Genomic DNA, 6,161 nt, shown 5'->3' on the forward strand with positions numbered 1-6,161 from the left:
GTGTGAAACTGAAGTGCATTCCATGACGTGGTGATCTACTTTTCAAATACAATACATCAAGAAAGGCTACACGATGTTTGACACAGCTGATCCTTGTTTGTTTGTGTTGCATACAAGTGTTCATTAAATTTCTTTTTACATGGAAACTCAGCGTGGTCCTAGCAGAAAAGTTTATATTATGTATACTATATTATTTATTTTGATGGTTCTAAAATATTGTATTATGTTTATATGTTTATCTTATTGATGCTTGATTTATTTTGTATCAAGAAGCAACACAATAATATACATGAATTATATTCATGTTTGATCATGGTTATATGTAAGTACTAAAAAGTTTGTAGACACCTAAATAAATAACCTATTGTATAAGTTGTTTATTAAGTTGTCTATTATATATAAATATATTAATATATCATTTATATTCATGGTTTTTAAAAAAAAAATATTGCAACCATGATCACCTTATTTATGTCTGATCTTTTTTATCAACGAGCAACACAATGGTATACATGAATCATATTTGCACTTAATCATGGCTACATGTAAACATTAAAAAATTAATAGACAGCCAAATAGACAACTTATTATATGTGTTGTCTGTTTAGCTGTCTTTATGTGTCGTGACATCATCGCACACACACCATGCTGTCTGTGTACATGCCCTAAGCTTAGTTTGTTGTATCAATAGGTCCATCATTCCATGTCTCTATGCCCCTTGACGCTGCTTGTACCCGTTTCTAGTGAAAGCATTTACATATAGCCCCCTACAAATGCATGTGTCACGTGTACAACAATTTGGTCCTTCTCCCTCTCTATCCTCTCTCTCATCTATCTATTGTGCACACATCCCCCAACAATTGCCATGGCTTTCAAGCTCAGGGAGTTCACTGCAGCAGCGCAAGGGCCACATGCCCACATCTCTAGTTGATCCTGTGCACGGACTGCAGATGGAGGAAGGTGATGGAGTGGACATCCCGGACCCCCTGACAACCCAAATAAGGTGTTCTTCACTTGCCCATATCAAAAGGTTAGGGTCGATTTCTTGATTTGGTTTCGAAATTGGTTTAGAGTTTGACGGGTTATAGTTACCACTTTCTCGTAGGGGGAAAAGTGGCTGCGATTTACTGATTTCTATATGTGGGGCGAAGATTATGTGAAATATTTGAAGGGCAAACATGGCTTTAGGTCTGAGATTGGGGAACAAGGAGGTGACGATTGCATGGAGGTGGATCGAGCCCAACAGGTTGCCATGCCCGCAACAGTTATTGAAGAGGAAGAAGACGGGACATTAGGGCTTGTATGGAGTTGTTTCATCCACAAAATAGGTGGCCAATTACTCCCATCACTTATGGAACTGGCCTTGTATTGCCCTGGCCTTCTTCCTTGTCCCCTTGGGCTTTGTTGTTGTCTTGCGCTTGTTGCCGTCTTATCTCTGATGAAGGGTCATCAGTGATGTGTTTTTACACGTTATTGATGTGTTGGCATAAGAGATGACGTAATATAAGTGATGTATTTTTCCAGTGTCTCTGATGACTGTTTAACCATGTCTCTAAGAATCCGCAGCTCTGAGATAGTGTGCCTACAAATGTTGAATTATAATAAAATTCCAACTATGGGCCTGTTTAGATCCAAAATTTTTTACGCAGTACCCGTCACATCGAATCTTACGGCACATGCATGGAGTACTAAATGTAGACGAAAAAAAAACTAATTGCACAGTTGAGTGAGAAATCGCGAGACGAAACTTTTGAACCTAATTAGTCTATAATTAGACACTAATTACCAAATTCAAACGAAAGTGCTACAGTAACCAAAATCCAAAAAAAATTTTGATCTAAACGGGGCCTATTACGACAGAAATGAAATGCCACAGAAAGCTAGTTGTAGTGTGGAATCAAGCTGCCATCTTTGAAATCTATTGGCCGGGGCTTTATTGCTCCTGGTGATGTCAAACGGGGGCTCCCAAAGGAGTGTCTACATTTAAAGCTCCGATCCCACGCATTTGCACCGCACATTTGCTGAAGTCCTCTCCGTTCAAATTCAGAAGTCTACAATTCAGCGAACAGCTCTCTGGCGAAATACCGACGAAGCAGGAGTAACCTCTGCTACAAGATTTGAACGGGCCCAAATAATATCCTAAAGGTCCACTCACACATACATAGTATGGTAGGAGACTTTAGTCATTGCTAGTGAAGTCAACTTAAATAGTTGAGTTGTGTCCAACTAGCAGGAGTTATTGGAGAGAGGAAAAAAAAAAGAAATACGCGTGCCCGCCTCGCCGGGCAGGCCGATGGGCGTGGGTGCATGATGTGCACGTGAATCGTCCGGCGTTTTCTTGCTTTGACCTTGCGGGTGCGCGGCTTTCTTTGCCATTCAATTTTTTTTGCATGCATGGAGAAAATTGCACTCATCAATTATCAATTATCTTAATGCTTTGATTACGCGGCTAATTACTTACCATAGCTACGACGTGTGTAGATATTGGGACGAGACATCGTCCTCAATACAGTCTATTCATCTCCTCCTTGTGCCACAGTGCTATGCCACCTCCGTCTTTCCTAACACCTGCCGACGTGTCATCGGCGCAGGGAGAGCAGGTCTCCGAAGCCTACGTCTCCTCGTGTCCTTGCACGGAGTAGGGGCCATATCAGTTTTTTGGGAAGCGTTGTCGTGACTGCTCGTCGAACGTCTTCTTCCCTTTACGCTGGTGTTCGCGGGTCTTCATCGACGGTTTGCTTCAGTCTACTTTTCGCTATCTCTAGTGCCGACAACCTCACTAGAAGAATGTTTATACTCTCTGTTGTTTGTTCTCCCATTCCTTCTGTTACTGGCTAGCGCTAGGAAGTTTGCCTCAGGTCATAGTGCTAGTGTCCTTGGTTAATGATCTACTAAACTATATATATGAGATAGGTTTAACTTTGTTGAATTGCACACTATGGTACACATGCTGCTGTTTTTTTTCAGTATTGAAATTAATTTTTTCGTCACTAGATTGTTATTATTTCAAACAACCTCGTCAATGCTGCTGTCAATCTAGCTAGGACTGTCATGCACAGTCACATCATGACTGGGACGGAACGAAGGAGTTCCACCGTTCTTCACATTTAACGAATTCCGTGGAGTATAAATATCATGTTTTAAATTTCCACCACGCAAACGGATATCCCATTTCAACTTCTAGAAGCACACGTGCAGCGACATATCAAACGTTTTATTTTTTCCACAGACTGCAGATGATGTACACGTAAGAACTAGGATGTGTCTTTTGGATAGACTCTGGATTGTTTTTTCTTTTTTTTTGCGAGATAGTAGTACAGTGCAAATTCATTAGTATATACTATATAGGATACATACATATATTCTAAAACACTTCAATTGCTTCAATATTCAATACACTGCTTCTGCATACCCACTTCAAGAGTCTTTCTTAAACTCGCTCTGTAAATTATCATTTAGGAAATTGTTTGAATAAAATTTGTTTTCTATATCTTTTCATCCTCTAACAACTTTACAGAGTGAGTCCTCTTTCTATCTTTGCCTAGCGAAAAATCTAGATATATGATGACTATACTTAAAAATCTTTAAAGAAATTATTGGGAGGTTTTTTTTTATCGAAATGTCTATTCCTCTTATAATTAGAAAAGATATAAATAGTGTCTTAGAGTTGCAAAATGCCCTCTGTAGCCCTAAAATTGTTTAAATTTGCACATGTGGCATCCTAGCTTGTAGGCGCGGGAGAATACACTGGTTTCCAAGTCCAGAGCAAGACATTTAACAGAAATTGCATCAAGACAAAATGAAAGGTTTATCAACTCATGTTCAGTTCTTCAATCGGATAGCCACGCAGGAAAAGGGGCTGAAGTAACTCAACACTATTTACAGCATGATGAAATGAACCGTACAAGAGAACCATGCAAGGCATCAAAATTACCCAAAAAGATTCAAGAAAACTAAAACTTTGGTAACTTTTCCAGCTACCCAACTAGCTATATAGTGTGTATGCATTATTCACATGAAGCCTAGCTGCACGCACTCCGTCAGCCTCGCTTCCCTTTTGGCGACCTGACCACCTCGTACACGCCGCTGATGCTGCCTTTCTTGGCGTGTGGAAGCGGCAGCGGCGGCGAGACGACCTTCTTTTTCTCCATGGACATCCTCATGCCGGCCGGGCCCTGGCGCGCATCCTCGCCGCTGCCTAAGGTGGGAAGCACATACCACCATATGAACGCGACGCAGATGGCGAACACCCGCCCGAACACGGCCAGGCTCACTAGCGTCAGCACGATGACGGACGGCCAGTAGCGCGACGGCCGCCGCATCCTCCTCCCCCACGAGAACGACGCCTTCCTCGCCGGCACCTTGGTCTTGCTGGTGGCGACGACCTTGGCGCTGGCGCTACTGGCGCTCTCCCCCTCCCTCGGGCTGGTGGGATCCGGCGGACTGCAGGGCCCGGGTGAAGCCGCAGGAGCCGGTGGTCGAAAAGGCGCTGCGGTAGACGCTGCCGCCGCCCTCGTCGGTTTCTTGGTGGCGGCGGCCTTCTTGGACGGCGGCGGCTGCTCGGGGAGCTTGACGACGACGGGCGTCCAGTCGCCGTCGGACGACTGGACGAAGTGGACCAAGACGAGGCCGGTGTCGGAGCCGACGCGGCGCAGGATCTTGGCCCGCCGTGTCTCGAGCTCGGAGAGCACGACGGAGAACCTGTCCAGCCCGCGCTCCGCGTAGGGGTTGACCTTGCCGCCGTGCTTCCTCCTCTCCCTGTCCTTGGGCGATCCGCCAGTGCAGCTGAGATCGTCCGGGTCCTTGTCGACGTGCTTGAAACTGCCCGTGCCGCACTCGCAGAACATGGTGGTTGGCTGCTGGTCGATGATTGGCGTGCCGATGACTTTTCGAGTTGGGCGCCAGGCGGGCACGAGGGGTCCTCCGCTTTATAAGGGGGTGATTTGGAAATTGGAATGGTGATGGTGCTGTGGGAAGAGTGGAGAGTTGGTTAAACTGTTTTGGTCGCAGGTCAGGCAGAAGCTCCCAATGTTCACGACTGTAATAATCATGCCTAAAAGCTACTAGAAGAAAACTACTAGAGCAGTGAGTGCATGACTGTTCTTGGATGTAGATTTGCTGCTAGCGCCCGGACGGATGCCGGGACCTTAGTACCGCACCTCGTACTTTCCGTATGGAATCACGCCCGCCCGTCCGTCCGTCCGCCCGCCCGCACGGAATAGAAATAGCAATCGGAACCGTCCTTCCTCCACTCCCCGCGCACGAAACCTACCCGCCCCCAACACGCACGGAACCCGCCCACCCCCAACCTCGCCTGCCCCCGCGCACAGAACGGATAGAATAGAACGGGTTTCCCATCCGCCCCCAACCTCGCCCGCCCCCAACGCACTCCCATCAGAAAATTATTTGCAATATCAAACAAAGCGCAATGCAAGGTGAAACATCAGAACAACTCTACTGCAACATCGGAACAAGAGCGACTGCAACAACACAACAAAGTTACTGCAATACAAGATGCAACATCAGAAAAAAATACTAATGCAACCAAAAAAAGTTACTTGTTGCAACAGCAAACAAAAGCTACTGCAACAACAGAAACAAAGCGCAATGCGAGATGCAACATAAAAAAAAGACTAATGCAACAAAGAAAAATTACTTGTTGCAACAACAAACCAAAGCTACTGCAACAACAGAAAACAAAACCGCAGTACGAGATGCAACATCAGAAAAAAGACTAATACAACAAAGAAAAAAATACTTGTTGCAACAGCAAAACAACGCTATTGCAACAACAGAAACAAAAACGCAATACGAGATGCAACATCAGAAAAAAGACTAATACAACAAAGAAATATTGCTTGTTGCAATAGCAAAACAATGCTACAGCAATAATAGAAACAAAAAGCTCAATGCGAGATGCAACATCGGAAAAAAAAACTAATGCAACGAAGAATTATTACTTATTGCAACAGCAAAGCAAGCCTACTGCAATAGAGCTCGTCGGAACCCTAGCCACCGCCACGTCCCTCAGATCCAGATCCAGAGGAGGAGGATGAGGAGAAGGAGGAGGAGAGTGAAAGGATCAAGATGCCCAAGAGGGGGGGTGAATTGGGCTAATTCTAAATTTTCTTGCAATAATCAAATCCTACGGATAGCCCAAT

At 44.7% G+C, this 6,161-nt stretch overlaps 1 pseudogene; it reads right to left on the bottom strand.

The window, feature by feature from the left end:
* Positions 1-3,834: 3,834 nt before the first annotated feature.
* On the bottom strand, positions 3,835-4,886 carry LOC136494252 (uncharacterized; annotated as a pseudogene).
* Positions 4,887-6,161: the final 1,275 nt, after the last annotated feature.

This window comes from Miscanthus floridulus, chromosome 1 (assembly GCF_019320115.1).
Source record: "Miscanthus floridulus cultivar M001 chromosome 1, ASM1932011v1, whole genome shotgun sequence".
NCBI lineage: Eukaryota > Viridiplantae > Streptophyta > Magnoliopsida > Poales > Poaceae > Miscanthus > Miscanthus floridulus.